The sequence below is a fragment of the Eriocheir sinensis genome, unplaced genomic scaffold (assembly GCF_024679095.1).
Source record: "Eriocheir sinensis breed Jianghai 21 unplaced genomic scaffold, ASM2467909v1 Scaffold1271, whole genome shotgun sequence".
Taxonomy (NCBI): domain Eukaryota; kingdom Metazoa; phylum Arthropoda; class Malacostraca; order Decapoda; family Varunidae; genus Eriocheir; species Eriocheir sinensis.
The window spans coordinates 7,560-15,138 of record NW_026110597.1 but is presented as its reverse complement, the minus strand read 5'-3'; the positions used below and the strand labels follow the sequence as shown (position 1 = coordinate 15,138).

Sequence of the window (7,579 nt, the reverse complement as noted above, 5' to 3'; positions counted from 1 at the left end):
TGTATTTCCTCCTGCTTATGACTTGAACTCTTTCAAGAGGAGGGTATCGGGACACCTCTCCTCCCGAAATTGACCTCTCTTTTGGCCACCCCTCTGAACGCTTTTCTATAGGGGCAGTGAGTTGTGGACTTTCTTTCATTACTATCTCCTTTTTTTGCCCTTGAGCCGTTTCCTTTGCTGTAGAAAAAAAATCCCAATATGGATTTCTTCCCCTTCAGGACTCGTTTGAAGGGAGGAGAACATACAGCAACAAGACACAAGGAGCAGGTTCACAGGAAACAAAGAAGTTCAGCCGCAGCTCTCACACTTGGAGCTGAAGAAGAGAAAGATCTTGCGGATTGGTATAAGGAGAATGAATTCTTATACAACAGTGAGAAGGCTGACTTCAAAAACCAAAATAAAAAGCAAGAGCCTTTCAAGTAAAGGCTGAACAGCTGTGCATCTGCAAACCAAGATCAACTCTGAGAGATAGAGTCGGGAGGAAAAAAAACAAGCCCTCTGGTGGTCTCACACACAGGGAAATGTGTATCATGAAGAACTATGGCTTCATTGCCAAGTACGTACATGAGGAAGGTCACAGAAGGCAAGTGGCCAAGCACTGCCCACCAAGTGAAGAATATGGCTGCTGAAACATGGCTCATGAAACAGCAGCCATCAAGAGTGACTCTGAACTCGTGTTTCATGAGGGGAAACAAATGGACCCAGCCACTTGGAAGAGATTCAAGGTAATTGATAAACATGCATATATCTATATATATATATATATATATATATATATATATATATATATATATATATATATATATATCTATATCTATCTATATATATATATATATATATATATATTATATATAATAATGTATGGATTTGAAGAGCCTCAGCAGGAGGGCCAGCTGCACGTCATCTCATCCTTCCTCCGCACCAAGCTAAGTATACCGTGTATCGTTAGTGTAGCCAGGTCAGATTAGGTTCTGTAGGTGCACGGAGACGCGCTAGGTCAGTTTGCGTGTGTGTGGTGGAGTTTTCTGTTCTTTTGTTGTAATAAAGTTGTGCATAGTTGTACACACCTTATCAGTTAACCTTTGTGTACACTGAGGGTCCTTGCCAGACCCATAAGGAGATATAATTAAGAACCCTACAGATGATTTGAGGTCCTTTGTGTGTGTCGTGGTCACCACGAGGCTTCCTACAGAGATCAAGCTCCATGTTGGGAGGCCTGTACGAACACAGAGGAAGCCAGGTAAGTCGTGCTTACTACACTTTTGCCAGTAGTACACCTCTTCGTGTCTCTTGACGCACCACAGGGATCATCCCTTGCTGGCTAGTTTCACCTTTTGAGCTCACGCCCTGTTTAATCAAAATTTTCTCCCTTAACACTACGGCTATATTGCCAAGTACATGAGGAAGGTCTCAGAAGGCAAGCAGCCAAGCATTGCCCACCAAGTGAAGAATATGGATGGGTTGTTGGGATGGGACGGGAGACTTTGGGAGGGGAGAATGTGCCTGGCACTGAGGGGAGGAGGGAGGGATGGGTTGTTGGGTGGGGAGGGAGTCTCTTGGAGGGAGGTTAGGGTGCCATGAGGAAAGGTGTCTCCAGGCTCTGTTTCTCAGCTGGCCTGTCGTGGTGTTTGGGGAACCTGTGGAGATAAATAAACTATGATGGTCTCCATGGTCACATTAGTTTTGCAAGAGCCCATTAACCCTTTGACTGTGGATTTCCTCCAAGAAGACCTCACCAAGCTACAGGAATGGAGCAAAAAGTGTCTGCTACAATTCAATGAAGAAAAATGTAGAGTTCTGCACCTTGGGAGTGGATGTCCAGCACACCAATACCACATGGGAAACACTCCACTATCCACCACAGAGCCAGAGAAAAACGTGGGAGTATAGGTTATCAGGCTATCAGTGAAGGCAAAATCCCTGACAATCGCAGTGGAGGGGTTAAAACATCAAGTGTATGACAAGAGCAGTGGTTTCAATAGATATTTCCTCCTACAACTAAGACCCTTAGGAATAATGATAAGCCAGAACAAATACCTTTGGGAAGCACTGTGGAGGCGGAGGCAGAAAAATGTGAAGACAACCACCCGGGAGCAAGGAGACCACCACCGTCAGGGGAAAGCAGGGACCTGAAAAATAAAAAATATTAGGGAAAGAAAGAAAACCAAAGGAAAGGACAGTAGAAAAAGAGAAAGGAAGGAAACTGGTTGGCATTATAAGACACTTCGGCTAATCACATCAGCTATTTCTAAAGGTCAAAGAGTGGGTCAGTCGGGTTCCAATGAGTGTTTCTTTAGATTCATGGAAGGGTCAAACTACCACCAGGGTTATAAAACTACCCCTGGAAATGCCCACAACTCCTAGGAAAGCCTTTTCAAATCTGTGTTTCTTTAGATTCATGGTACAAAAGAAGGGTCAAACTACCACCAGGGTTATAAAACTACCCCTGGAAATGACCACAACTCCTAGGAAAGCCTTTTCAAATCTGTGTTTCTTCAGGTTCATGGTACAGAAGAAGGGTCACACTACCACCAGGGTAACAAAACTACCCCTGGAAATGCCCACAACCCCTAGGAAAGCCTTTTCAAATCTGTGTTTCTTCAGGTTCATGATACAGAAGAAGAGTCACACTACCACCAGGGTCACAAAACTACCCCTGGAAATGCCAAGGACTCCTAGGAAAGCCTTGTCAAGTATGTGTTCTTGGGCGGGGAAATGTCTTATACTACGAGCCTTTATCCCGAACAAGTTGTTGAGACTCAGGGCAATATCCAGACATTTATATTACTGATTTAATGTTTAATTAGACACTGGAAACAAGTTGCAGTAATAACCAAAAGCTTGTAATTAGTTCCTCCCCATTAAAAAGACTCATTTAGCAGCAAGTTTTCCCCCACTACTAGTTCTGAATTTATTGTGTCGGTAGAATAGGTATTATGGTGACATCTTTTAGCTGGCGGCTTTGGTGGAGTGAACACTGCTGCCACGTTTCCTAAGCCTGCAATACTGCCTCTCTCTGTGTGTGTGTGTGTGTGTGTGTGTGTGTGTGTGTGTGTGTGTGTGTGTGTGTGTGTGTGTGTGTGTGTGTGTGTTGCTTTGTTTCACCGGATGTATCCTACTATAATACAGAGGCTGAGCTGCCGTGGTGTCTGGGCCAGGGATGCAAAGTGGCACGCTGCACATGTGACGGGTTCAGGCCGGGTAGACACTCACGATCAAGTGATTTAATGTATTATATTTTCTTATTAAAAACTGGCTTATTTTTACTGTTATTCCTTCACATTATATTCTATTTATAGTTGTGAAAGTACTCGCCCCCCTCAAAACTAAAGTAAATGTCAAAGGTATGTGGCAGCTTTTTTGAGAACTGGCATCCGAAGCTCTGCCGGGTCAGGCTGGGTCACTGTCAAGTGCTGCCGCTCACCACTGGCTTAGTTTTTTTTCTTATTAAGAGATTTGCTCATTTTTACTTGTATTCCTTCACAATACATTCTAAAAAAATAAATGTGAAAATACCTTCCACCCAAGAACTACAGTGAAAGCCAATAACACCTGGCAACATCTTTTTAGGAACACTGTAAATTATGTGTGCCATGTTTTCCTTATTGGTGCATAAATATCTTATGCATAACAAGTTTACTGTTCTTTGTAATGCTTAAGAGGCCATGCCCTGGGAGGCGTGGCACCAGTGTTCATGAGGGAAGTACTGTTCTTTGTAATGCTTAACAGGCCATGGCCTGGGAGGCGTGGCACCAGTGTTCATGAGGGAAGTACTGTTCTTTGTAATGCTTAACAGGCCATGGCCTGGGAGGCGTGGCACCAGTGTTCATGAGGGAAGTACCCGCACCACTACACCAAAGCCTCCATAGAAGAGATGGCGCACCAGAACTAAATGACGTCACCACCACCACCTCCATCTCAACCACCACTCACCACAAACAAACAAACAAACATTCCTAATACACACGCACCACCCCCTAAAAAATCCTGGGTCACCCGCAGCCAGCCATCACTAAATGGTTGACATTTCAATGCCTGTTGTGCACCTGCCGCCGCCGCCGCAAAATATCGTGCAGAGGCTCAACTTGCTTACTGTTTCTACATTTCACTCAGTGGTCACCAACATCACAAGTGGACAAACTACAACAAAACCAGGCAAATGAATGTTTTCCCTGCTGTGTATTCCCCAGCATGCATGCTTATTGAACGTCAGAGCAACTTATTTCTGCCAGGAGGTATTTCTCTCAGCACTGAAACACGCATAGTGGACTGCCACTGCCACGTCCCGTCCTGCGTTAGGTATTTCCGGTGCCCACACTGCGTGCCCAATAAATTCAAACTAACTAAACCTAACTCTAGGTATGCCATTTGTTATGTGTTTGTCTGTCTGTATGGTCAAGCAGATAAAGTTCAGTATTTTAAAACTGTAGTGAGTGCATTTTTTCAGCAAACCACAAAACCAGTACATAAAATTATGTTTGTCAAGGGTTGCCCTGAAATATGTGCAAAATACGCATCATAACGTCCCTCCCCCTTCCTCCTGCCTTCACCAGCATCTGTCAGTCATGGCAGGCCAGAGAAATTTTAGGGTTGCCACCTGTTCCTTAAAATATGGATTCATTCTGTATTGGAGAATGGGATGTTGCATTCCTTATATTTTTAAGCTCAAGGTGGCAGCCATAACTGAGACTCTATTCCCATTGTTTTCCACTTTGAGCACTCTTGTCTTGCAGCGAACAAAGGGAACCCACGCTCACGTCTTTGACCTGTACAAAGAGATTCGCCAGTCCTCGTCGAGACTAACTTGGTCGGCTAGGCTGACGTCAGGGGACAGAGTAGTCTATCGGCATCCATCCCTCCCCTCCATGAGCCATCACCCGGCAAGGGTCTGTGGTCCCTTCTTGGAGGGAAGTACACGCTTGACGGCCTCCATATAGTCTGTGTCCCCACTGTGAGGTGGCTAAAAAAATATGTATATAAAGAAAATAAAAAATAAATAAATAAAAAATAACGCATCATATCAGCATTCAAAAAACTTTTGGATTTCTGAATTCTGGATGAAGGATTCTCCAGCTGTATTGTTGCAATGTTTGGAGAGCCCCTGTTGGTGCTGGGACAAGAGTTATGAACAGTTTTGTGTGTACCATACCAAGGACAGACAACATCCCCACAACTTATTATTATCATTAATACAGCCCCTAGTGTGAGGACGCGTAGTGCACATGGCTGTTGTACATTCACCCACAGATACTTATCTACTTACACTCCTATATTCATGTCTATTCCTGTACAGCTTGCACGGATGACTTCTGCGCCAGAGCCCGCACATGGAGATATGCCGTGCAACTTCATATCTAACTCCCATACCATCATTACAAGGCAGGAGTGTGTGTCTGGCAGTGACTTACATCTGCACAGGTGTGAGGGAAAGAGGTTCCCCCTCCCTCCCTCCTGTGGGGATTGACAGTGTGTATTGCCTTGAACAATTCATCCTGAAATTTCCCCCATATCCTTGTGTTTCCCTCCACTGTTGCTGGATTACATAAGGGATGGAAAACATAGAGGAGGCAAAACAATCTGATCTTTACATGGCTGGGCATAATGAAGCCTCCTCTTCCTTTGGAGGTCACTTATCAGTGGCTTCTTCTGCGCGCCATAACACCTGCAGCCAAGGTCACGTTGCAGTTTCTTGCACTGTACGGAGCGACACATCACCAGGGAGAGTGTGGGTTTGTTCTCTCAGTTTCCTGGTTCTAAGGTGAGGAGTGACATCAAGCCATCTATCGTCCTAACACGTTCCTGCTTCTGTAATTTTTTTTCCCTTGGTTGTTGAGTGTCCACTTTCAGCCGGCCTTAAATCAGTGGGTCAAGTTTCTCACTGTTCAGTCCTTTTAGCTTGAAAGTTTCCTTACTTTTGTGTCCAGCAATGTAAAGATCAGAGACTGCTGCCTCCTGGATGTCTTCCAGCTGTTACGTAATCCAGAAAAAATGGGCGGAAACACCAGGATGTGGCTAAAGTTCAGGCTGAATTGTTCAAGACCATGCAAACTCAAGCCCCTGGAGGGAGGGAGACCCTCCTTCCCTCACACCAGTGAGTGGAGAAAAAGATGTAGCAAGTCACTGCCTCTAAGTTAATGCCTCTTGCATCCTAATGATGGCATGGTGCGCGGCATATCTCTGAGCATGGACTCCGGTCCAAAAGTCAAGTCATCTGTGCGTGCAAGCTGTAAAGACACTTTCATTCACGCAAAAAACCTGCAAGTCTACTTACAAAATTGTATCATGGCATCATTTGATGTAAAATCCCTATTTACAAATATTCCTCTCAATGAAACTGTTGTTATCTGTTGTGAAAATATTTTTAGGAATTGTACAAACCACCAAACTGCTACGAGGTGTGTGCTGGGAACTAACATCAAGGAGACTCAGCTGGGAATGGAAAAAAAGAAGACCAAGAATTTAACACAAAAGAAACAACTGTAGGATGAAAATTACTGCCAGAGGAAGATGAACAAGGAATTACTGATGAAGTTAACAACACTCACCAATTGTTTCCTGTGTTCCCCCTTCATCCTTCTCCTCCTCTTGTTCTTCTTCTTCCTCCTCTTCTTCTTATCTCTGCAAATTCATTTAGGAATTAGAACTGTATAAACATGGATTCTTTTGGAGAATAATAAATTCCTGCAAGAATTTTAATGTTCTTATTTTATGAGAGAGAGAGAGAGTGTGTGTGTGTGTGTGTGTGTGTGTGTGTGTGTGTGTGTGTGTGTGTGTGTGCAGTATCTATAGGAACAGATGAGTGTAGTAAAGGTTTAGCATGAGGGCAAGGAGGAGGAGGGGGAGGCCAGTGCTCCACCCAGCCACCCTGACCCTCAAAACTAACAGGGAAACAGGACAAAGGAAATATTAGCTTAGAACATAACCTCCCTTGTCTGTCCTAACCTTCAAAGATTTATTCTATCACAGGGTTTAGACAAGAATTGCTCTGCTCTTTATAATACATGAAGGAGAGAAGGACTGGAGGTGAGGGAGGACAACCTCTTCAAGCCAGTTCCCAGACAGCTCTCTTCCGCAGCATTTAAATCATTCCCTCGTCCTCTGCCTCCTCCTCTCTCATTGCCGTCACCTTCATGTTCTCTTCCTTGGCATTTAGGTGTTTGGGGCCCACACTGAACAGGCAGCGTTATTGTCCACCTCCTCCTCTCCACCTGTTGAGTGAGAAGTAACGGATGAAAAAAATAACCTGGATCTAAAGTGACTACCTAAGGGTAAAGGTTATAGGGAAGGCTAAGAGTATGTGGTGAGGAAGGAGTTGGCCTTGATGCTGTAAAAACTTGGAAACTAACACAACTACAATTATAAAAAAAGGTGGAAAAACTAAATATCCAAGAGGTTTGAACAGCTACTTCCAAGAATTCCCAATGCTTAACAATGATGATAATGGAAAGTTGGAAAGTTTGGTTTAGTGGGCGCAACATCTGTGGTCATATGCCGGAGAGACAGGAGGGGAAGGAATTATAGGAGACGGGACACAACCCACGATTAATACCTGGTACCCATTCACTGTTGGGTTGACAGG

General features: G+C 44.2%; 1 long non-coding RNA gene across 1 annotated transcript; it reads right to left on the bottom strand.

Moving 5' to 3' along the window:
* Window positions 1-867: 867 nt before the first annotated feature.
* On the bottom strand, window positions 868-7,184 carry LOC126989714 (uncharacterized). Its single transcript, XR_007743631.1, has 4 exons — window positions 7,039-7,184; window positions 6,546-6,618; window positions 2,038-2,129; window positions 868-1,637 (listed from the first exon to the last, which is right to left on the bottom strand). It is a non-coding gene; the product is annotated as an uncharacterized LOC126989714 (long non-coding RNA).
* Between the last annotated feature and the right edge of the window lie 395 nt (window positions 7,185-7,579).